Source organism: Podarcis pityusensis (assembly GCF_964106645.2).
Source record: "Podarcis pityusensis genome assembly, chromosome: 17".
NCBI lineage: Eukaryota > Metazoa > Chordata > Lepidosauria > Squamata > Lacertidae > Podarcis > Podarcis pityusensis.
In genome coordinates, this window is record NC_138042.1 from 9,806,637 (window position 1) to 9,832,179 (window position 25,543).

A 25,543-nucleotide genomic window follows, 5' to 3' on the forward strand; every position below is an offset into this window, starting at 1 on the left:
CTAAACAGAGGCCGCTTAAATGTCAGCCCATCCTTGTTCCAGCCATGGAGCTCCTTTAAAAACCGAAAAAAGGCTCAGCAGTGCTTCTGATAAAATGTCAGACTTCCAAAATTTGTGTCCACCTACATTAGGGGGCAGTTGATGGTGAGCACCGAAAACCAACACACCAGGTATTGCATGTTGCAGGTAAGGGAACCAGCTGCTACTGAGATGACCATTGATTGGTCAGAACTACCAGAATGGCAAGTGGTATTCCCCTACAGAAATCAAATCTCTCATAGAAGGCCTGAAACTGCACCAGGTGAGAATAGTATGCCACCAGAGAGCTCCTTACGGCACACACAGATTGCTGGCAACCCATCCTGGTATATAAATAACACGGCCCAAATGCCAGCAGGCTGGAGATTGAATATCATCGTCCCAATTCGTAAGAAAGTGTATACCCTGCCCCCAATTATCGTTTACTATATGTTCCTTCCAAACTCTTGAGTTAGACATCCGCTTATCAAACTGACAGATTTTGGCTCCATGAAAATAACATCCTATATGAGGAACAAACAGGGCTTAGAGCTAGCTATAGTACATCATTAGCAAATATATTAAGCAAAACAAATGCAAGCTTTACGACGCCTTCATTGAGCTATCCTACCCGCCCCTCTATTTTTTTGAAATTATTTTTATTGCATTTACAAATGTAAAATTGTAACAATTCAAATACATATCCATATATACAGATTACTCTGAATCTCGCAACTCCCCCCCCCCCTTTGTGGGTCTTATTATCAACTGCATATTATTCCATAATCTATATATCAATCTACATTATCTATGGTATTTGTTACATTACAAGTGGGATTAAAATCCTGCTAATGTTTTCATCTGCTTGCAGCGGTCTCCTAAATAAATTACGAATTTCCCCCCTTCTTTTTTAAAGTTTTTGTCCTCTTGGTTCCTGAGCTTTTCAGTCAGCTTTGCCATTTCGACACAGTCAATCATCTTAGCTTGCCATTCCTCTCTGGCAGTATTACATGTACATAGGATGAGCCCATTAGATGAGACCAGTGGCTCATCTCGACCAGCCTCCTTGTTCTTAATGGCCAGTCAGATGCCTATGGGAAAGCCTATATGCTGGATCTGAGTGCAACAGCCCTGTGCCCACCTGGGATACCCAGCCATGGGCATTCAGAAGCATGCGGCCTCTGACAGTCAAGGTAGAGTGTAGCCATTTTGACTGGTAGCCATTTGTTAGCCTTGTTCACACTTGCCGTCTTTCGTTGCCAGAGTGCCTCCTTCCGCAGCCTCTCTCCATTGGAAGTGCAGGATTCCTTCCCTTTTTTGTCACAAAACAGCTGTTGGGAACTTCTGGCCTGCCGGGCCTCAATTCACGGAGACCACCCTACCTGCCCATCACCTGACATCAGGCACAAGCCAGGTAAATCCACAGGGACGTACAGGGCCGGATTTAGGTTTGATGAGGCCCTAAGCTACTGAAGGTAATGGGGCCCTTTATATGTCCAGCTGTCCTTTGTCAACAACAAATTGTCGCTGATTTTGTGTTGAATATATGCTATATGGTTAAATGGCTAAAGCCATTTGCACCTAACAAAATATGTATTTTGTTATGTACTGAAGTTCTCACCCTGGCCCAGCAGGGGGGTACTGTAGATAGTTTTCACTCAGGTCCACATATGCAAATAAGGGATTGAAAGTGATGTTCAGTGATTGGATAGTTACAGAAAATGGTTACTGTTGCTTTCTAGTGGAGCTCTATATAAGCAGGCTGGCTGAACCCTTCAGTTCAGTTCAGTTCTGGCCTGTGAATAACAAGAGCTGTTTGAAGAATCGCTGTGTCGTCTGATATGTTCACCCACAACTTAACATATTTTATCAAAGTAATTGTTGAACTGAAATACAATTAAGAAGAAGTATATTAATAGTGAAATACAATTAAGAAGAAATATATACCAGTCCATGCAGAATGTAGGCACCCTATATATAGAAATGAGCAAACCAGTGATATTTTAGGGAGCAGGCTAGCAGACGGGGCCCATTACTTACATCATAGGAGCCTATACAACACAAAACACTGATGCTGTATGTAGGTTTTATTTTATTTATTTATCTTTTATTTTAGAAATGTACATCCAGGTTTTTCCCCTTTAAATTTTTTGGGGGCTCCCAAGGGAGTGGGGCCCTAAGCTATAGCTTGTTTAGCTTATACGTAAATCCAGCACTGAGGACGTATTGAAACAGGAAGAACCAGGAGCGCACCCCTGACTCTTTCACTCCAGTTGCTGGTATAATTTGGCACCCCTTCTCTGACACCTGTTCAAAACACGCTGGATTGCAGCTGGAAAGTAGGAACCTGGAAGTCACTGGGATCTCGATTCTTCCTTTGCAGACCCAGCTGTGGCTTGGATTTGGGCTGCGGCTGCAAAGTGAAGCAGAAAGGGAAGCGTGTCTTTTCTGCCACCAGCTGGGCTAGCAGCCCTGCCTGCTTCCAGGACTGTCATCCTCCTCTCCTGACAGAAGCAATTGCCCCGAAATGCTTCCTGCATCCGCTGTCTGACTTGGCCCATGCAGCTTACCAGATCCCACTAGCACATCAGCCCTGGCAAAAGTCTTTCCTTCCTGTCTGCAAAACCTGACAGCTTTAATGAAAGGCCTTTGACTCTCGGGGACGTTCCCACCTTTCCTAGTTTATAGGGACACTGGTGGCAAACTCTGGGAAGCCTGCCACACGTTGGGAATACAGCCTTTTCCCACAAGCCTGTGCCCACCTCAGCCTGTGTGAGACAAGCTTTCAAGTACTGTATTTTTCGCTCTATAAGACACACCAGACCACAAGATGCACCTAGTTTTTGGAGGAGGAAAACAAGAAAAAAAATATTCTCAATCTCAGAAGCCAGAACAGCAAGAGGGATCGCTGCACAGTGAAAGCAGCAATCCCTCTTGCTGTTCTGGCTTCTGGGATAGCTGCGCAGCTTGCATTCGCTCCATAAGTCGCACACACATTTCCCCTTACTTTTTAGGAGGGGAAAAGTGAGTCTTATAGAGCAAAAAATACGGTACTTGCTGCAGAGGCAAGTTTGCATGGGAGAGCCTGCCATTGCAAGGCACACCAACAATCCATCTTCCCTCTCTTTCTCCTCTTCCAGCCCAGGGGCGAAACTGGGCTTCATTTCTTGCCCAGTTTTGCCCCTGGGCAAGAAGAGGAGAAAGAGAGGGAAGAGTCTTGATGGCACAAGGATGGAAGAATGAGAAAACCCCGACAGAAGAACAGTGGCAAGAGAAATTGATGAACTATGCAGAACTGGAGAAACTGACATACAAACTGCGAGATAAGGACAACTGTGACTTTAAAGAAGAATGGGAACTTTTTACAAATTGTTTAAAAAGACAGCAAAATGAACTGGACTCCTTGGCAGGTTTTGAATAAACATACACAAATTTATTGAGGGTTTATATAGTAGACAGATAATAAAAGGTTATGTACAATTTTACAGTATGCAGAGAATAACACAAGTTGAGAAATCAGAGAGAGGAGCTGAGGGAAGTCTTGGGGGAAGGGAAGGAGGAGGGGGAAATGGGGGGGAAATAATGAAGATGATTTGTTTTGATGATTTGTTATGTTGAAATTGTTAATAAAAAAAGGGGGGAAAGAAACAGAAACTGGGCTTTATTTCACCCGGGTCACAGACCCAGTTTGGCACCCTCATGTGCATTTGTGTTCAAACACACACACACACACACACACACACACACACATGCCAGGAGCCTCGATGGCGCTCTCTGCAGGCTTCAACCAGGGCTAAAAACCCGGCAACCCCCCCCCCACTCCCCTTAGCTATAGCTATGCTCCAGCCACCAGTAAGTTCCCTTGAACAGCAGACAGTTCTGAAGAAGAAAGATTGCAGCACTTTAGCGCTGCGTAAGAGGAAGCTGCAAAAGCTAAATTCCCGGTTGCTTCCCTGGGGATTATCTGAGATGGATGGAACGCAGTGGGGACGATCACATACATAGCAGCACATTCATCACAACTGCTGGGCACAATTTCCTGTTTCTCTGAAAACAGCTGGTGACTAGTTCCATGTTTTTTCTTTGCATGACACAACTCAATTAGAAAACTTCAAAAAAAGAGATTTATGTCCCTCAACCCCAGAATAACCTTTGGTCTATCCCATATCATATCTCCATGAACAGGGGGCAGTCCACTGAGATCCACAACACTTTTCTCAAATCAAAACTGTATAACTGGAAAGGAAATTATATTCCAACCAAAGAAGAATGGTTGAATAAATTATGCAAATACTTGGAATTAGCAAAGTTGACTGATTTGATAAGACAAAAACCAAAAAATATAATCCAGAAACAATGGAAATGCTTAAATGATTATCTGTGTAGACAAGGATTAAATGTAAGGTATTGGTTATGTTTAGAATAGATTTATGAGAGATTTAGAAAACTTATTGATTAGAATATTTGTGAGAGATTGCGAAAAATACGGAATAACAGATACAATCTTGCTTAAAATGTATATAGGAAGTACAGTGTAAGTGATGGAAGTTAATCAATGAAATTTTATTACTATTTTCATATTGAGATATTTGTAGAATAAATTTGGGAGAACTCCCCCCCCCCCTTTTCATATATATGTGCTTATTAGAAATATATATGTATGTATGTATTTGTAATATTTTGCTTAAATTTTGTAACAATTATGTTAAATAAACAATAAAATTATTAATAAAAAAACCTGTTGTATTTGTGCGTTGCTCAAAAACACATGGTGATCTTGAACGATAACAGCAAATAGGGAACTGGGGGTGTGAACCCCACAATACACTTGGGGCCATGCCGAATCTTACATCCGTACCTCTAGGAGAGCACCCTTTACGAGATGCCAACGAATTACACCTGACTCGGTGCTTTTCTTGGGTGAGACACAGTATCTTCAGCTCACAGGCAGAGGTACCTGGCCTCCCCCGAGGCAATTGAGCGAGATACTGTGTGTTTACCGTCCGTCTGCGACCCCGGCAGGCTAGGTAAACAAACCCGGCGATTCTTCTCATTAGTCGTGAGAAGAACACACCCTCTGCTTCTCTCTGCTTCTCTCCCTCCCTGCATTCTCCCCAGGGAGGGGAAATGAGACAGACAGGAGTCCTTTCTACATGTTTTATTCCTGTCACTCAACAGTACATAGAAATGCGTCTGCACCCTTCAGTCTTCATCAGAAGAGTCACAACTCCTCCCCTGTACTTCCAGCACAGGTCATATGACACACTGAGCTAACATCCGGTGCTCAGTACAGAGAATAGGCTCCACCCTTTCTCCAACAGTACATCTGCAAACCTGTTTTGCATTCCAGCCATCTGGAGCTGGCTTTTGCCTTGGTGCTTTTCCCCAACAGTTAGGGCTGTTTGCTCACACAAATAGTAGCCAAAATATGCAGAAAAGAATAAGGAATTGGAGGTGTACACTCCCAAGCTAAGAGGTGCATGGGATGAAAACGGGGGTGGGGAGAGAACTAATGACTTATGGGAAGGCATTTACAGTAAATTAGTAAGCAAATTAGAAGGAATGCTCATTGTCATAAAGCCACCCTTTAAACAAATCAGAACGGGTGCTCAGTGAAGGCCCAGACATAGTCTAGACACCACGTAAGCTTTGTACAAGCAAATCAGGATGAATGCTGATGAAATATGTTGCCTGGAGGAGTCCCATGAGAGGCTTTGAAGGAGAGATCCATTTCCTAACCATTTGCTCCCAATGAGGAAACAGTAGATAACAAGCAAACAAGTAATTTACAACATGGAAAACACAGAGAAGTGTTCCTCTTTCTTTTGTGTGAAAGTGTGCAGTACCAATGAGTGTGCTTGCCTTGGCACTATTCTGTGATTGTTGGTGGTCCCTGTCCCCACTGCCCTGAATTAGGAAATCATTTTTTGCTATGGAGCAAAGGGATTCATTTCACCCATTCCTCTATGCATTGTTTGCTGTGTTTTATCACTATACAAAGCAGATGATTGTTTGCACACTATCAAAAGTGAATTCATACTAATAAAGTTTTCAATAAAACATTTGCCCATCATTTGTAGGTCAAGTTTCTAAATATGAAAAATATTGGGATGTATGCAGTGATGCGGGTTTTCCAGCAAACGTCAGAGTTGAATTTTTTCCCCTATGCCAATTTGAGTACTTTCAGTCTGCACTGAAAATTTTGTTTGCTGCGTCCAGGGATTAAGTGGCTGGTACCCAGTTAAACACCCCGAGCCTTGATTAAATTCTGACACTTATTGGATCCAAGAATGTATTGGAGTCTGGCACACACAAACTCACTGAGTTGTGTGATAACACAGAGGACAATGCAGTAGAAAACCCTAGCAACATTGTAAGCTGGTTGAAATGTACCGCATTTTTCGCTCCATAAGACGCACCGGACCACAGTGGTGCCTCGCAAGACGAAATTAATTCGTTCCGCGAGTTTTTTCGTCTAGCAAATTTTTCGTCTTGCGAAGCACGGTGTCGGGAAAGTTTTGGAAAAGCTTCAAAAATCACCAAAGTCTTCAAAAACCTCAAAAAAGGCTACCACACCGCGTGCTATGAGTTGCTCCTCGAAGTCAAGTCGCAACTGTATTAACGGTGTTAAGAAAAAGGAAACAAACTTGCAAGACGTTTTCGTCTTGCGAAGCAAGCCCATAGGGAAATTCGTCTTGCGAAGCAGCTCAAAAAACGCAAAACCCTTTCGTCTAGCGAGTTTTTCGTCTTGCGAGGCATTCGTCTTGCGGGGCACCACTGTATAAGACACACCTAGTTTTTAGAGGAGGAAATCAAGGAAAAAAATATTCTGAACGAAACAGTGGATGTATGATTTTTGTGGTTCATGCTGTGGCCACAGACATGTGATTTGACGGTGAGTTTGGGGTATGCCAATGCAAAAATCCTGAGGATCCATGTGGATCCGTGTTTGTAACCACGTTTTTGCACCATTGCGGCCCCAGGCAACAGTGGGTGCGTGTTTTTTTGGTGCAGGCTGTACCCATGGACATGCTATGTGATCAGATAGTGAATTTGGGGTGACCCAATGCAAAAATCCTGAGGATCCATGTGGATCTGTCCTTTGTAACCACGTTTTAAGTGGGGAGGGAAGGAAAAGCACTCAAGGGACAAGGAGCACGCGTGGGGTGTGTGGAGAAGGAGGCGACTAACAATCCAGGAGAGGAGTTTAAGGGGAGGGAAGGAAAAAGCACGCTCGCTTTAAAGCAGCCAAACTGGACAGGAGCCACTTACACCTCTTCTCCTCTCCCACTTTGCTGCTTCAAAGCGAGCCACGGAGGAGGGAAGGAAGGGGAACCATGGATCCTCTGCTTGCGACTGCAGTGGGATCCCCCCGCCATCTGTAGGCATTCACTCCATAAGACGCACAGACATTTCCCCTTACTTTTTAGGAGGAAAAAAGTGCGCCTTATGGAGCGAAAAATACGGTATATATTATCATCCCCAAATAGATCTAATATAGGGACAAATCTATATTAAACTGTAAATGAATACACCATAAGAGGCCAGAAATGCCTTTTCAAGTCATTTCTACCAGTCATTTCTCTATTAATGCAGTGACAGACCTGCATTACCCAGTCTTCTGTGTGCAACCTCTTATGATAGAGCTGGCTTTTGAGTGACTGTTTTGAAATTGCTCAAGTTGGGAAGCCAAAGCCTGCAGCAGCTTTACAGTATAACTGTCACATGTTGTAGATGCTTTCTTTCCGGCTTCTGTGGCAGGAAATATGTCATGTGTGAAGAAGGCCCTCAGATAACTCAAGAGCAGCGATAAGCTATAGCCAGGAAGCTTCTTGAGCCAGCAAAGATTTGAACTCTGATCTTCCCAGTGATGCATAAGATCGAATGGTTACCATCTTTTGTCATGATCAGAGCCCAGTGCACACTTTGTGTTCCATTTGCTGCACAGAGGCCACACACTTTTCCTACTGTGATGATGTTGCAAGGTGAAGTCTGTGCATCACATCTTATTCCTGGAACACCGCACCAAAAATTAATACATTCACTGGTAGCATAACTCTTCCATCCGATATGATTGTGCAAATCTCCTGAGCACCGAACTGGCTGCAATTTCTGATGCAAGGAATGAATGTCACAATATCCCCCTCCCTGACCACGGGCAATGGTTGCTTGAACATGCTGCATCTTTTTCATTTATCAACATTTCTTCGCAAAGGCCCAAAGCGAATAACAACAAAAAAAATTATAATTAACTGAACAAACCACCCAATCAATTCAAATGCAATCTGAAATCTAACAATTTGCACAACCAGTACAAAACCTTAGCAGAGATTAAGACTTCCTAACCTCCTTAGGCAGGGTCTAAAAAAGGTAAAGGTAAAGGACCCCTGGATGGTTAAGTCCTGTCAAAGGCAACTATGGGGTTGTGGTGCTCATCTCGCTTTTTGGGCCAGGGGATCTGACATTTGTTCGCAAACAGCTTTCCGGGTCGTGTGGCCAGCATGACTAAACCGCTTCTGAAGCAACGGGACCTTGTGACGAGTGCCAGAGTGCATGGATACACTGTTTACCTTCCTGCCACAGTGGTGCCTATTTATCTACTTGCACTGGCGTGCTTTCGAACTGCTAGGTTGGCAGGAGCTGGGACAGAGCAACGGGAGCTCAACCCACAGCATGGATTCAAACCGACCTTCCGATCAGCAAACCCAAGAGGCTCCGTGGTTTAGACCAGAGCGCCACCCGTTCCCCTAACAGGGTCTAAAGAGTAATACTAGCAAGGGTTCTGCTGTTTAAAGAATTCATGGATCAGGAAAGAGGCCTGCCAAATTGGGAGAATTCTTAATCAGAAACCACAAAACCCAATATAAAAAGAGAGGTGCTCAAACTTCAAATGTATGTCATATTTGACTGACAGCAGTGGTAGCTGAGCTTTAAAGAACCCAATTATTGCAGAATGAGCCACAAGAGATACCAGGGGGAGCATTAATGCACAGCAAATGTAGTTTATTCTGTATCTAAGATCCACTTACGGTAGAAAAGGAAGGGATATTATCTAAAACCCAATGGCAACTCAGCCCTCGTGACTCAAGAGCTACTCCTGGGTATGAGGTGCAAGCAGAATTTGTTGAAAGAGTAAAGCTAAAATTGGAGGTTAAGAAGACAGGGAAGGAAAAAGCAAGACTGTAAATCAAAAAGGAAGAAATGAAGTTGGATGGATGAGAGGGCTGAGAGCTGGAGGAAACTGGGACCAAGCAGGAAGAGCTCTGAAAGCAGCATTGAGGGATGCAGCAGCAGCAGCAGAAGAGAGCAGAGGCTTGAGGAGCCTATCAGCCATAGATTGGCAAGGAAAACTCTACATTCCCCAATTCTGGCTTTACAAAAAAAAAGCAACAATACTCAAACTGCCACTTCTTCCACATCTCTGGTGCTGAGTGCACAGAAGATCTGCAGCCCCTAACTTGTTGGAGGGAGGACATTGTTAAATTATTTTTAGTATATAAAAATGTTAACATCAAATGGGGGGGCGGGGATGATACTTCAGCGACAGGGAAATGTTTTCCACTTCAAAATCTGTATGATTTCGACTCTACGCACCACTAGGTGGTGCTGTACAGCTGCATCCGGTTTCTTCTGAAAATTGCTACAGACCTGCAAACAAATATTTGCTTAGTTAATGAAAGCCTAGTCAGCCTTCCTCAACGCTTCAGGTTCTCTGCCGCTCTGGGTCTCTCTGCCCCCCTCAAATGCCCCCTATCTCATTTTACTTTTCTTTCAGAAGCTGGCGACTGTAGTTATCAACTGGCCCTTGACCAGCCTCTGCACCTGTGCGTTTAATGGCAAAGTGCAGCAAGAGACAACATTGACCACTAGATCGTGAAGAGCACCTGCTGATTTGCGCAAAAAAACTGGCTGCTAAAGGCAGAAGAGCAAGTCAGTTAGAAAGCCAGACAGTCTTCACAATCTGGACACTGGCTGAGCTGAGACCTATTTAGGGCCGAGCAGTGGATATAAGGAGCAGTGGTTTCCAAGCACAATTCAAAGTGTTGCTAAAGGTAAAGGGACCCCTGACCATTAGGTCCAGTCATGACCGACTCTGGGGTTGCGGCACTCATCTCGCTTTATTGGCCGAGGGAGCCGGCGTACAGCTTCCGGGTCATGTGGCCAGCAGGACTAAGCCGCTTCTGGCAAACCAGAGCAGTGCACAGAAACGCCGTTTACCTTCCCGCCGGAGCAGTACCTATTTATCTACTTGTACTTTGACGTGCTTTCGAACTGCTAGGTTGGCAGGAGCAGGGACTGAGCAATGGGAGCTCACCCCGTCACGGGGATTCGAACCGTCAACCTTCTGATCGGCAAGTCCTAGGCTCTGTGGTTTAACCCACAGCACTGGCCTTTAAAGCCCTAAACAGCCTCAGCCCAGTATCCCTGAAGGAGCATCTCCACCCCCATCGTTCAGCCTTGACGGTGAGGTCCAGCTCCAAGGGCCTTCCGGCAGTTCCCTCACTGCGAGAAGTGAGGTTACAGGGAACCAGGCAGAGGGCCTTCTTGGTGGTGGCACCAGCCCTATGGAATGCCCTCCCACCAGATGTCAAGGAAATAAACCAGTATCTGACTATTAGAAGACATCTGAAGGCAGCCCTGTTTAGGGAAGTTTTTAATGCTTGATATTTTATCGTGTTTTTAATGTTCTGTTAGGAGCTGCCCAGAGTGGCGGGGGAAACCCAGCCAGATGGGCGTGGTATAAATAATAAATTATTATTATGGGCTGAAAATAACTTGGCATTGGTCACCTGTAGACTCTGATATTTCACGGTGCTAGACAGCTGGAGAAAGGGCCACAAAACATCATGCCTTTATCCCACAGCAAAGTTTGGTCTTTAAAGGCAAGATTCATTAATTTCCCATCTCATTGGAGAAATGCTCAATGAGTGGCAAGAATACCAAATTGGGGGAGGTGGTCAGGACAAGAGACACCCCACCACCACCACCAACAAGCCGATCTCAAAGTCTCAACCCTTTCCTTGAAGCCTCAAGAGTTACTTGTATGAAAATCAGAGGATTCCTTAAAACAGGAAGCAGCGTTTCAGAGGAGGCCCAAATCCATCACAAAGCCAGCCCCTCCTTATGCACTCTACATTGGATGGGGGGGGGCACCCTCCAAGGGTTATTGGATCACAACTGGCATCATCTCCAACCAATGCTAGCTGGGGCTGATGGGAAACAGAGGCCTCAGGCTCCCCTTCCCTGGTCTGGATGCAAACCCATTTCTCATCCTGCACTGTAGGTCCTGGTAGTGGCCTAACGCCTCGAACATGGCCAGAACTTCCAAGGGGGGAAGAGCAGAACGAAATGGAGTGGGAATAAAGCAGGCAGAGAAAAAGCCTGCAAATTATGGAATACGTTCACCTGTGAACTTTTAACTTGATCCAACAGGCTTTGGGGAACTGAATGTATTTAATGCAAGGGCTAGTGCCATGCTGTTTTATTGTAGTTATTTGCAATACCTATTTATTTGTATCTATTTATCGATATCTATCTATCTATCTATCATCTATCTCCAGTGTTGTTTTTCTTCTAAAAAAATGTTTAGGGCTACTCTCATTTTGACTCAAGAAAACTACCATTTGAGAGTTCAAATTGGGAAAAATAAATACAGTAAATGGACAAAAGTACAAAGGTTCACAAAATGTTTAGGGGCATGCATACCCCCCCTGTGTACTCCCCCCCAAAAGCACTGTCTATATCTATACTATCAATTTTGAATTGTTTTTTTTTTAACTATTCCCCCCAATGTTTTGAGCTGCTCTTATTTTTATCTGTAAGCCGCCTTAAGTCCTTGTCTAGAGGAAAAGGTGGGGTATAAATAGAATTAAATAAAATATGAAACACCTGCTGGATTTTGCCAGCCACCGGCAGTAACTAATGGTGCCGACCTAGCCATCTCTACTCAGAAGGAAGCCCTACTGGATTCAAGTGCGCCTACTCCCAGGGTCAGCAGGGTAAGGATTGCAGCTTAAAGCTACAGGTTGTAAGTTACTCTGGGTTGCCCTGGACATGATAAAGTGACTTAACAAATCTAATAAATAGTAAGAAACCATAAAACCTCCCTCTCTCTCTTTGCAGGAGAAATGGGTGCATCCTGCGCAAGTGGGGATAGGAGAACCTCTCGGATTGTAGGTCTGGCTGAAGCAAAGGTACAGCGGGCAAGGCTGGCCCATCTTAGCAGCAAGGTGAGGCAACTGCCTCGGGCGGCAGGATCCACAGGGACAGCAGATCTGGCCACGAAGCGGATACTCTTTTTGGTGGCCAGATCTGCCTCCTCCTCAGCAAACTACCCCCACCATGGCGCCTCTATAGGGCGCCCCTTGTTCCTGATGTAGATCTGTCTTCCCCGCTTGTTCCGTTTTGTGTTCCGCCTCGGGCGCCAAAACGTCTTGCTCCAGCCCTGACAGCAGGCTTCGCCTTGGGCGTTTTCTGCAGCCCGGCTCCTGCTTGCAGGCGGCGCGCATGTTCCCAACATTAGCCAAGCCAAGACATGGGCGAGGGCGCACGGACGAAAGCAAGCAAGCAGGCAGGCAGGCAGGCTGCGCGCTTCTCGCCGCCGCCGCCGCCCTCCCCTCCTTACCCGCTCCGAGAGGGAGTGGCTGGGTGATGTGGAAGGTCGATTGCTGAGGTCTGCAGCGGAAAGGCAGCCCGGGCACACCTTCCTCCTTTCGCCAGGGAGGCTCCGCTCTCGTGCGCGCAAGCCAGGAGCTGCCGCTGCCTCCAAAGACTCCGACATCCGGCTGGGGAGGCGGAGAAGCAACTTCCAGCAGCAGCTGCGGCAGGAAAAGCCCCAAAAGGCTCCGCGCCCCCCGCAGCAAAAAAGGTAACTTTGCTTCTTCGTTATGGTTATTTTTGCTTGCTCATTCATCCTCAGGGAGTAGGGAGTGTTGTTTGTTTTTTGCAAGGGGTGGCGGCGAGGCAGCTCCTCCCTGGGAGACCAAAGGCGAGGTGATGCCGAGACAGGGCTTGGGGGGTTGCGTCGCGCAATAGCGCAGCCGGCTTTGGACCTACCCGCCTTCCCTGCGCGCTGGTGGAGAGCCGCCTTGCCCGGTAGAGAAACGCCTCCTTGGAGACTCTTCGGGCTGGATCCGCCAGGCGCAGCCGGAGGAGAAAAGGCGTTGGTTTTTTGGGCAGCGGAGGCGAGCTCCGGATTAGCGATTATGTGGGCGCGCGGGTTTTCTCCCCTAATAATAATAATAATAATGCGGTTAGTGGGGAATATTTGGGCAGCACGATTTAGAGCCCAAAGATAAAGAGATCAGGAACGGGTGCCTGAATGGCATTGTCTTTATTTTGAAGCTGGGGGTGCGTTGGCCAGCGAGGTTTCCGTGCCACCCCTCTTTTTGGAAAAGATTTAGGAGGGATATTAATTCTGCCCCTGGACAATGTTGGATCCAGTTCAGCACCTGAGTCAAGAAACAAAGGCAGTGTGGGCTTTACTCCAAAAATGAAGGGGGTATGAGTTGGCCCCTCCTTTTTTAAAAAACCAACCAACCCCAGCCTCTGCTCCTGTGCTTTTGGCAGCCGCCGGGATGTGCAGAGGCCAGCAGGTGACAGTGCTTATCACCTGCTGAATTCAGCCCCATGGTGCATAGAGGTTCACCTGCTGAGTTCTGTCGCAAAAGGCGCAGGAGCAGGACGTGCCTGGCCTCTTGTGATTAGTTGGCAACCACTTCCTATAGCTAGGAAGGTGGTTTCAGGAAGTTGAACGTCTGATGCTCCTGGCAGGTGGCCAAAAGTTGCTAGGCAGTAGCAAGCTAAATATATATGTAAATATATAAGTTCCAGGCAGTGCTCACTGGGGTGGGCAGGGCACCCGCAGAACTGAATTCCTCTTCCTGGCTTTCGGTAATTCAAAGTGGCATTCCCAAAGCCAGGACAGCTTGGGTGGGGTATACAGATAAGCCACTGTAGGTATAGGTTTATGCACCTTTTTCGTTACCCTACACTGCAATTGACATTTAGGGCTTCGACTTTTTTAAATTCCTCATTGCGGTGCTTTCCAGATGTTGTCAACCCCAACCAGCATGGCGAAAGCTCAGGGATGATGGGGAGAGGTTTTGTAGCCTGGCATAATCTGGAGGGCACCACGATGGGCAAGGCTTGGCTACAGCTTGAGAGCAGTGTTGCCATGCACACATACAAAGGCCACGGTGACAAACTGGAGAAGTATTAAAGCATTTGTTTATTTGTTTTATTAAAGCCCAACAAAATGAGCCCAAGTCTAAGGCCTTCTTAAAAGGTAAAGGGACCCCTGACGGTTAGGTCCAGTTGCGGACGACTCTGGGGTTGCGGCGCTCATCTCGCTTTATTGGCCGAGGGAGCCAATATACAGCTTCCAGGTTATGTGGCCAGCATGACTAAGCCGCTTCTGGCGAACCAGAGCAGCGCACGGAAACGCCATTTACCTTCCCGCCAGAGCGGTACCTATTTATCTACTTGCACTCTGATGTGCTTTCAAACTGCTAGGTTGGCAGGAGCAGGGACCGAGCAACGGGAGCTCACCCCGTCGCGGGGATTCGAACTACCGACCTTCTGATCGGCAAGTCCTAGGCTCTGTGGTTTAACCCACAGTGCCACCCATGTCCCTTACCCAGGTGTTAAAGCTGCATCTGTACTGTAGCACTTCAGGCAGTATGTGAGGTTTTGGAAAACTTGAATACCTATAATAAAAATAAATCCCTGAATGTCCAAGACCTGCCTGTTGGTCAAGCGGGATGTATGTGTGTTCTAATTTAGCCTCCTTGTGCTTTTGAATGGAGAAGCATTCTGTCATGCATTCCCCCATCTGCTAGCAGAAGTGGTACAGCCCAGGCACATCTTCAACACCCCTGTAAGATCCATGCCTCAAATTCTGCCCATTTGCTTCACTGCAGTTCAGTAGTTCAGAGATGTCGTATTTGCCTGGAAGTCACAGTCTCCTTAAAAGACTCCCAATTCAACCTGTTTGCGCTCTGGTTGTGGCTGTTTACTGGAAAGGCATGTTGCACCTACCATGTCCCTGGCGTTGTGATCAGGTTCAAATTAAGCCCTGTTACCGTTTGATAACCATTTGATAAGTTGGGCCACCTGCACAGTACACTCTCATTTTAACTCAGTGCCCCCTCCCTAAATGACGGGGTCCTCGCCGCGGGATCACATTCACCCGGTGCTATACCAGCTGCACTGGCTGCCGGTGGAGTACAGGATCAGGTTTAAGGTGCTGGTTTTAACCTTTAAAGCCCTATGATCCTCTTACCTATGGGACCACCTCTCCTGGTATCTCCCACGGAGGACCTTACGGTCTTCAAATAAAAACACCTTGGAGATCCCAGGCCACAGGGAGGTTAGGCTGGCCTCAACCAGAGCCAGGGCTTTTTCGGTCGTGGCCCCGATCTGGTGGAATGCTTCGTCCCAAGAGACTAGGGCCCTGCGGGACTTGACAACTTCCCGCAGGGCCTGCAAGACAGAGCTGTTCCACCAGGCCTTTGGCCAAAGCACAGTCTGACTCCCTCTCTCCTTCTGTAATCCTCATAGAACTCGAGCCCAATGGTTGCCATTAATTTGATTCTGAATTGATTTTAGAATGTGTTTCAATTAATTGACTGTGATTTTATGTAAACTGCTATTTTTACTGTTGTTAGCTGCTCTGAGCTCGGCTTTGGCTGGGGAGGGTGGGATATAAATATATTATTATTATTATTATTATTATTATTATTATTAATGCACAGTGGAGCATTCCATTGTCAGTCATAGACAAATGTGCACAGCAGCCTTCATCTACTTCCTGCCATGGAAGCTATCTGTGGCAATAAGGAAGGCCTGGATTTTGGTTAGACTCCAGCCGTGCAGAGGGAGGGGGGTCTGCTTTTCACAGCATGGCCCTGTGACACTTTTTGACACTCAGGTTTTGCCACTGGTTTTTTGCTCAGTGGCAATCCAATTTAATTATCTGCTGTGGAGCTAAGCAGCGTCCTGGGGGAACCAGTCTTAAACAGTTAGCACTAATGCCTATGGGCAAGGGTCCACAGTTCCTCTCATCATGGCAAATGTTGTGCTTCCTTCCGGCAAGCAGGATGAACCTCAGACTTCCAGCCTTGGGGGCTGGAGAAGCAGTCAGGGGATTGCCCTGCAGTTGCAAGTCCACACTGGGAGCGCACTGGGCTTGCTTTCCTTCTGCACTCCTGAAGCATATGTTGCAAGTGTCTCGGAAGCACAGCAGCCGAACGTTCAGCCCTGCCCATCATATCCCAGAAAGGAAGGCCAGGTCTTCTAGTTTGGCTTTGCCTTCCTGAGGCCTTCAAGCATCCCCACAACTGCAGCAAGGTAGCATAAAATGTAAGGGGCGATCCTTGTCTCCCTTTCCGGCTCCAGATTTCTATTCTGCCTGTCGGGACCAGTTTCCTCATCAGGCAGTGTGCAGAAACACTCACACAAAACCAACAATTTAAAATCCACGACCACACCTCTTTTAAATGAGCAGTTAATCAGAATTAACGAAAATCAGATTGAATAAAGGCATCATGAGAGTTTCCATGCTCCGAGTGTGCAACACAATTCTACCAGTGCAAGGGGTTGTTCTCCAAAATGCAGCGTTTTAATCTGGTTTTACCTTGTTTTTGATTTTAATTATTTGTGAATGTTTTAAATACATGTTTTTAAACCCCCCACCGCAATAATTTCTTTCTTTCTTTCGTAATCCACCTTGAGGTTTTATTACAATCCAGAGGCATGTAAAATAAAAATAGGGACAAGATCCCACCCTTTGGGGTAAGGGGCCTGGTGACCACAAATTTTTGGTCGGCCACCCAAACCAGTAAAAGGTTTTAGACTATGGCTGTGGGATTTAGAAGAGCTACCGGTAAATGGACAATATGTATCAACAACACTACGGTCGTACCTTGGTTGTCGAACACCTTGGTACTAGTCCGTTTTGGCTCCCAAATGTCGCAAACCTGGAAGTGAGTGTTCCAGTTTTCAAACGTTCTTTGGAAGCCGAACGTCCAATGTGGCTTCCACGGCTTCCGATTGAGTGCAGGAAGCTCCTGCAGCCAATCAGAAGCCGCGCCTCGGTTGTCGAACGGTTCCAGGAGTCGAACGGACTCAAGTTCGACAACCAAATTTCCACTGTACTGTATAACCCTTTGAGATCTGTTGGAAAGACCTGTCTGAAACTCCTTCATTGTGCCATGAGAGATCTCTGAAGGTTCATAGGAGGGCCATCTACATAAATTTCTGCCCACTGGCCTTGAGGTTGGCCATATTTAGGCCATATAGTTTTGTTCTCTCAGGTATGCACTCTGAAGGCTTAATTTGGCTGCAGGTGTTTAATTTTATTATAACTGTGTGACTATACAGCTTTATAGCTGTAGGATTATTTTTAATTGCATTTCTTGTTGAATTGTTGTACTTAGGCTCCCTTTACTACATCTTGGGCCTCTGTAGAAATGAATATTGTGCACCAATTTGGTTATCCTTTTGGTTCTGGGTGAAGACCTGTTAGATGTTATACTGAGAACAGTTTGGATCTTAGTTGGCTCTGGTTTTAATATCTGTTTCTGTTGTTTTAAAGTTAGCATTTTTGCTTCTGATTTTCATTTTTAGAGGATTGTTAGGTGTTCTGGGAGTCGTTCACAGCTGAAATGTGGGACAGAAAAGTGTAGAATTAATTTCAAAACACACACACACAATATATATGTTCAGCTCTTTGAAATGCACTGTCCCCAAGATGCTTTACAAATGCAGATTTACTATTTATGTAGCACTCCCCTATGGTGATTTATACATTGTCAGCGGTTCCTCAAAAAAGTGAGGATGCTCCAACCAGTATTGTTCCTGCATGTCCTTCTGTTGCCCATAATATGTCCAAAGCTGTAGTCCAGTATACTTGTAAGTTACTAGGTGCTAGAGACAAACAAACAGGGAAGGGCAGATTCATCTCAATCTGTATGGACCAAATGTTGAATTAGATAGATAATAATTTTTAATAATAGTTTTATTATTTATACCCCCCCCCCCCAATCTGGCTGGGGATCTTCTTATGTGCTTATAGAACAATTTAAACCAGTTCCAACTCTTCTGCCCCACTGCCATTCCTGCTTAATCTCCTTCCCAGATCCCTGCACATAATTTCTGCTTCCAAAAACCATTTCCCCACCAAATTCACCTTCTCACAATATTTCCCCCCCCCCCATTTATATTATGCCACCATTTCAGTGTTTCTGCAGCCCAATCCAGAATGCACCTGTTCTCTTGATGATGTGTTGAGCCTCATTTGCAGCTAAGGAGGGTGTTATGTATTGACGTTCTCACCCTGGCCACCAGGGGTACTGTGTATATACCGTATTTTTCACTCTATAGGACGCACCCGACCATAGGATGCACCTTGTTTTAGAGGGGGAGAACAAGAAAAAAAAATCTCCCCCTCTCTGCTCAGCGCCCCTTCAGTGAAGCGGCAGGAGAACGGAGCCCCTTCCATTTCTCCTCCCACTTCACTGAAGGGGCGCTGCGCAGCTCTCTGCTGAAGCCGGGAGAGTCTTGCTCTCCCGGCTTCAGCAAAATGAACCCAAAGCCTCCGGAGTGCAGCAGGAGCTCCTGCTGCGCTCCAGAGGCTTCAGGCAGCTATCCCTGAAGCCTGGAGAGCGAGAGGGGTCAGTGTGCACCGACCCCTCTCGCTCTCCAGGCTTCAGCGAAAGCAAAGCGAAGCCTCCAGAGCGTGGGGGGAGCTCTCCCTCTGCGCTTCGGAGGCTTCGTGTTGCTATCGCTGAAGCAAAGGAGCCTGCATTCTCTCCATAGGATGCACACACATTTCCCCTTAATTTTTGGAGGGGAAAAAGTGCGTCCTATAGAGCGAAAAAATACGGTAGTTTTCACTCAGGTCCACGTAAGTTAATTTAGGTGGGAAACCCTGGGTTGTTGTTGTTACAATGTTGACAGCCGGCTGCCTATAAAAGCAGGCCGGCTGAGCTGTTCAGTTCAGTTACAGCTTACTATAAAGAACCATTTGGATAAATCTCTGTGTCGCCTGCTATGTCCACTCACAACTTAATAGAGGGGAACCGTAGGGCTTCTTCCGATCTGCTTTGTTCCGCTTGTCACTGCTTCTCCATGATAAGGCGCATGAGGGCAAGAGGTGTGGCAAGAGTGGCACAGTCCCGGTCAGCCCTGGCTCAAAGAGGGTTGTACATACTCTGCTTCCTAGAAAAGGGGCTAGCCTATTTTGACAGAGAGCTCACATTTCAAGGTCTCCCTTTCTGTGCTCAGACCTATTGCTTCATGTTGTTATGGAGGAGCAGGCAGGAAATGAATCCTGCCTGCCCTTTTTGCAATGTTGTTTTGCACATAGCTTGAGAAAAAAATAAACCTGCCCTTCTCAGCCTTGCCGTATGCATGTACAGTACTGTTGTAACTTGATTTAGGTGCTGCATTTACATAGGTTATATTTTAAGTGTCTGCTCTGCTGCAGAATCATATGAGCGTCTTTGGATTCACCAGTGGAAGTTGCAAGTTGGCGGCCTCACCTTATTGGGGGTCCTTGATGAGGAGTTCTCAAATGACCCTAGTTTGTTTCCTTCAAGGCGCATCTTCAAACAAGCCAGGAAGCACCTTAGGAAAAGGCAAATAATCTTCCCACCCTTCTCCAGAACTTGCTGTCCTGCCTGCATGGTTTTTTTTTACCCAAATTCAGGCTCTGAGAAACTGGAACAGATGCAAAGCTGTTACTTCAACAGTAGTGAGAACAGGTGGACATAACAGAACCAAGCTAAATAGCAAGGAAGTTGCCGTTGGGAGTAGACATAAGATGCAATTACTTTGAGGGTACGCGGGTGGCACCGTGGGTTAAACCACAGAGCCTAGAACTTGCCGATCAGAAGGTCGGCAGTTCGAATCCCCGCGACGGAGTGAGCTTCCATTGCTCAGTCCCTGCTCCTGCCAACCTAGCAGTTTGAAAGCACGTCAAAGCACAAGTAGATAAATAGGTACCACTCTGGCGGGAAGGTAAACGGCATTTCCGTGTGCTGCTCTGGTTCACCAGAAGCGGCTTACTTATGCTGGCCATATGACCTGGCCAATAAAGCGAGATGAGCGCCGCAACCCTAGAGTCAGCCACGACTGGACCTAATGGTCAGGGGTCCCTTTACCTTTACTTTGAGGGGAAAGGATAAATTTGAAGGTGCCCACATCTGCTGGAGTGTGGTGGCAAACTGAATTTCAGTAGGGACAAATACAGCATTCTGCACTTAGGCAAAAAGAACCAGATGTGGGACATTTGGCTTACTGGTTGTACATGTGGAAAGTATCTAAGGGGTCTTAGTAGACCACAAGCTTAACATGAGTCAACAGTGTGATAAGGGCTGGATTTAGGTTTGATGAGGCCCTAAGCTACTGAAGGTAATGGGGCCCTTTATATGTCCAGCTGTCCTTTGTCAACAACAAATTGTCACTGTTTTTTGTGTTGAATATATGATATATGGTAATTTATGGACCAAATAGGTATCTAAAGCCATTTGCACATAACGAATAGGAGCCTACACAACACAAAACACTGTTGCTGTATGTAGGTTTTATTTTATTTGGTTTTTATCTTATATTTTGGAAATGTACATCCAGGGGTTTTTTCCTTTAATTTTTTTGGGGGGCCCTGACCTATAACTTGCTTAGCTTATATGTAAATCCGGCACTGAGTGTGATGCACAGGCAAAATAAGCTACAGTAATGCTATTCCAGACTGCATCAACAGATGTATTGTGTCCAGAGTGAGGGAAGTAATGGTGCCTGTGTATTCTGCCTTGGTCAGACCACACCTGGAATCCTGTGTCCAGTTCTGGGTGTCACAGTTTAAGAAGGATGTTGACAAGCTGGAAAGTGTGCAGACAAGGGCGATCAAGATGATCAAGGGTCTTGAAACCAAGCCTTATGAGGAACGATTGAAGGAGGTCTGGGTATGTTGAGCCTGTAAAAGAGGAGATGGTGTGATGGCCATCTTCACATATCTAAAGGGCTTCCACATGGAAGATGGAGCAAGCTTGTTTTCTCCTGCTCTGGTGGGTAGAACTCGGAACGAATGGCTTCAAATGACAAGGAAGGAGATTCCCAGTAAATATTAGGAAGAACTTTCTGACAGTAAGAGCTGTTTGACATTGGAACAGACTCCCTCGGGAGGTGGTAGATTCTCCCTCCTTGGAGGTTTTTAAGCAGAGGTTGAGAGGCCATCTGTCATGGGTGTTTTAGTTGAGATTCCTGCATTGCAGGGAGATGGACTAGATGACTCTTGTGGACCCTTCTAACTCTATGATTTTATGATTCTATGACTCTCTTTGCCTGCCTCCTTCCCTCATTTCATGTACATGTCCTGCTGCTGTTCATAATAATAATAATAATAATAATAATAATAATAATAATACCCTGCCCATCTGGCTGGGTTTCCCCAGCCACTCTGGGCAGCTTCCAACAGAATATTAAAATACAACAGTCTATTAAACATTAAAAGCTTCCCTAAACAGGGCTGCCTTCCGATGTCTCCTAAAAGTCTGGTAGTTGTTGTTCTCTTTGACATCTGGTGGGAGGGCGTTCCACAGGGCAGGTGCCACTGCCGAGAGGGGCTGAATCGTGTGTTGTCTTGAGGGGTTGCAGAAGATCATTTCAGCTGTGCTCTCTTAGAATTGCAGGCTCAGATCACGGTCTTCTTGAGAATCATTTCACTGAAAGGCAGGGTGCAAATAATCTAATTAGACGATAGAGCATTTTGAGTGCACTCGCAGCTGCACATCGGAGCCCGTTCTTTGCATGGAGAAGGCCCTAAGTTTGACCTGAGCATTTTGGGTAGCAGGGCTGAGAAAGTCCTCTGCCTCAGGATTCTGATGGCCACTGCAAGTGCCAACATTAGTCTAACTTAGTATAAAACAACGTCATAAGGGAAGAGCACGCAGGACCTGGTTCATCTTTATGCAGACGCATTATGCAGTCATTCATGCATTTGCCCAGATTACATAATGTAGTCTGATTATCATCTAAATACTGTACATTTTCCAGCATTCAACCTGTGAGCTCCCAGGGACACTGTTTGCATGGTGAGGACTAGAGCAACGCATTCCTTTTTTTTAAAAAAACTATTTTTTAAATAACACGAGTCTGAGAGGCATCCAGTATTAAATTAGGCATTGTACTGACTTTCTCTCCGGGATTAACCAGGAATACCTTTTTAGATATATCACCCGGGTCCCATGAGGGCCCTTGCATTGCAATCCTATACATATCTGCATAGGAGCAGAGTCCATTGAGTTCAATGGAATTTACTGCCATGTACATTTATATGCCCACAGACCTCAAGAGGCTTCCTGACTTTGGAATCCTTTAGAGATTTGAGTTTTGTTTTTAATTTTATCAGGTACCGGATGGCAGTGTGATTTTGTAAAGGTTTTCTTTTTCTTTTTCTTTACTATTTATTTGTAATTGGACACATCAAACAGCATGCCTCCGGGTTTTTAAAGAGGATGATGCGTGGTTCTGTCACACCAAAGGGCCACAAGAACCCAGTTGGTGCTACAGTAGTTGTGCATTGTTCTTATAACAGATACTCTAAAAACTAATTTTATTTTAAAAATCATACCTTGTTCTTCCTCCTGAAGGAGCCAGATTTTGTGATAAATCTTACAGCTCTCGGAATGCGTGTTCCTCTTCCCACTATGAATCCTTCGTCCTTGTTTATTTTTTTCCTCCAGTTTACCTTATCTGTATACGAGAACCCACCCCTTCTCAATCAAAAAGTTAGTTTGTGCTGCCATATGCCAGCAAGTTGCTTACAGTGCAACAGATTTCAAAATCTATTTCTGGCTTATAATGCAGTGGTACCTTGGGCTAAGTACTTAATTCGTTCCAGAGGTCCGTTCTTAACCTGAAACTGTTCTTAACCTGAAGCACCACTTTAGCTAATGGGGCCTCCTGCTGCCGCTGCACTGCCACTGTGCAATTTCTGTTCTTATCCTGAAGCAAAGTTCTTAACCTGAAGCACTATTTCTGGGTTAGTGGAGTTTGTAACCTGAAGCGTATATAACCTGAAGCGTATGTAACCCAAGGTACCACTGTAAATAGGATTCCCTCCGCCCAGCCCCCCAAAAAATATTTGAGTCCTTCAGACGCTACTTGTGCCATGTGTGAAAACTGCTAATACAGGACAGAATGTGGAGAAGAAACCTAATGCACATTCTCAGCAGCGCAGGTTTTGTATTTATTGATTAAAAAGAAAATACCCCATTTAAACCTTCCCCACCCCAGTTTGTGCTGATGCTGAGATCTCCAACCCCTCTGGCTCCCTGTTCCTCTCTGTGATGTGCGGGAGGTGATGAAGCAGCAAGATTATCACAGCGCTGAGCTGTGCCGTGTTGTTGCCAAGAAAAGACGGATCTGCGTGGCTAGTTAAACTGACTCCCATTCCATACTGCAGCACTTTTCCCGCAGGTTTGTGGCGTGGCTCTTAAGTAATGTATCTGGGAACACCTCATGAGGAACAGTTAACATCTTACCGTACTTAAATGTTCTAATTATTAGAGTGGTTAATGATTTCACGGGGTGTTCAGCGTGGCTCACATTCAGCAAAAGTTAAAATAGTATTCCATGCTTCACAGTGCTCTAAAAAGCAGCATTTTAAAAAGGTGTGTTTGTCCCTTGCACTTTGCTTGAAGAGGAGGGGATGGGTCAGGTTATTGGTTGAGCCTGAACTTATCCTGGCAATTTCACAAGCAGAGGACAGAGAACAGTGAATGTGAGTGAAGTGGTTAAAAGATCCAATGGAACACAATACATTTGCGAGTTTGGAAGATGGAAAGGTTTGTTTAAATGGTCTTCTAACAAATTCGGCACTTCTCACAAACTGTGCATGCGCACGTTTGTTGAGCCCTCTAGTTTTCTTCTAAAAATACCAGCCACCTCAAGCTAAGAGGCCTTGTGCGAGGTTTATCCTCTACAGTCAAACCTCGGCTACCACACGCCGAAAAACCTGAAGTAACTGCTCCAGTTTTCTAACGATTTTTGGAAGCCAAACGTCTTCCGAGGCACATTTTTTATTTTTTCCCATTGACTTTGCAGCCAGCCATTGATCCTCGGTTTTTGAACTTTTCGGAAGACGAACGGTCTTCCGGAAGGGATTAAGTTCGAAAACCAAGGTTCCACTGTACAATGATCTGTGTTGATGACATAGCAGGTCGCTCTTCGTCTCACGTTTATTTATTTATTTCATTACATTCACGTTTTGCCTTTCTTCCAAGAAGCCAGGGGTGGTGTTCTGCCCCCTACCATTTTATGCTTACAATAACCTATGAGGGAGGTTAGACTGGGAGCTGAAAGCTGGCTCAAGAAATGGCCCAGCAAAGATTTGAACCTGGGTCTCCTCAATCCTCGTCTGATGCTCTAGCCGCTATTGTTGGCTGTTTTCATCAATACTTGACTCGTCTTTTCAGAGTCAGGCTGGATCTAGTCACAGCAAAAAAGCTTTTCAGGAAAACGCATTGTAAAGTGGAAAATCGCATTTTAAGTGGAAAATCATGTTGGCGGAAGACGGGACTCCACAGCGCTCTCTGGTGTCACAGTGTTATAACACATATAAAACGCTTTTTCTTTACTAATGTAGCTGAGTCCCCAATGTCTCTCCATGTCTTACTTCCTCAGCCTATTTCCCCCCCCCCCCCAGTCACCCAGTTTGGAGCCTCCCTCCATTCCTTCAAGTCCTCTCTTGTCTTACCTGTCTCTCTTTCATTCCTTCTCCTTCTTTCTTCTCTGCATTCTGCCCCTCAGTCAGCTTCTGCGACGCTCTGGGGGTTAACTATATTAATTATATACATATGTATATAAGAGGGTGCCCATATTGTTTTGATTTTGAAGATGAGTGGCTTAGGATGGGGACAGTCAATGGTGATTTTATTCTTAATAGAAAAATGGTAAAAAAAAAATATTGACATTTCCTTGCTTCCTCCCCCCCGCTCACCCCCACCCCAGATTCAGAATACATTAGGATTCAGGCCAGTGAAGCTTTTCTAACAAATTTAGAACACAGAACCATTTCAGTATAAAACACGTCATTCATATTTATTTATTTATTTATTTATTCATTGTACTTACGGCTCATCTGACACCAAATACCCCAGGGCAGGTTACAAGAAGATCCTAATTAAAAATAAGTATAATTGACGTTAAATGAAACCACAAATAATGATGATGATTTGCCTCCAACATTTCTCCAATGAAGATAGGGATGTCCTAAGAAAAAGCGGGACATTTTGAAATCAAATAAGTACTGTATTTTTTGCTCTATAAGACTCACTTTTTCCCTCCTAAAAAGTAAGGGGAAATGTGTGTGCGTCTTATGGAGCGAATGCAGGCTGCGCAGCTATCCCAGAAGCCAGAACAGCAAGAGGGATTGCTGCTTTCACTGCGCAGCGATCCCTCTTGCTGTTCTGGCTTCTGAGATTCAGAATATTTTTTTTCTTGTTTTCCTCCTCCAAAAACT

At 45.5% G+C, this 25,543-nt stretch overlaps 2 protein-coding genes and 1 long non-coding RNA gene across 3 annotated transcripts in view; 1 reads left to right on the forward strand and 2 right to left on the reverse strand.

Annotated features, from left to right (window-relative positions):
• The window catches only part of TSPAN16 (tetraspanin 16), a 214,771-nt gene that overhangs the window by 119,640 nt on the left and 69,588 nt on the right, over window positions 1-25,543 (reverse strand). The gene's annotated exons all lie outside the window — the stretch shown is intronic.
• RAB3D (RAB3D, member RAS oncogene family) overlaps window positions 12,672-25,543 on the forward strand; it is a 31,789-nt gene continuing 18,917 nt past the window's right edge. The window contains exon 1 of the mRNA XM_080988368.1: window positions 12,672-12,886. The gene's annotated coding sequence lies outside the window, so the exon portion shown is untranslated. The remainder of the gene's footprint in view (window positions 12,887-25,543) is intronic.
• Window positions 24,006-25,324, reverse strand: LOC308466632. The gene is made up of 3 exons (XR_013980919.1): window positions 25,156-25,324; window positions 24,779-24,859; window positions 24,006-24,510 (listed from the first exon to the last, which is right to left on the reverse strand). It is a non-coding gene; the product is annotated as an uncharacterized lncRNA (long non-coding RNA).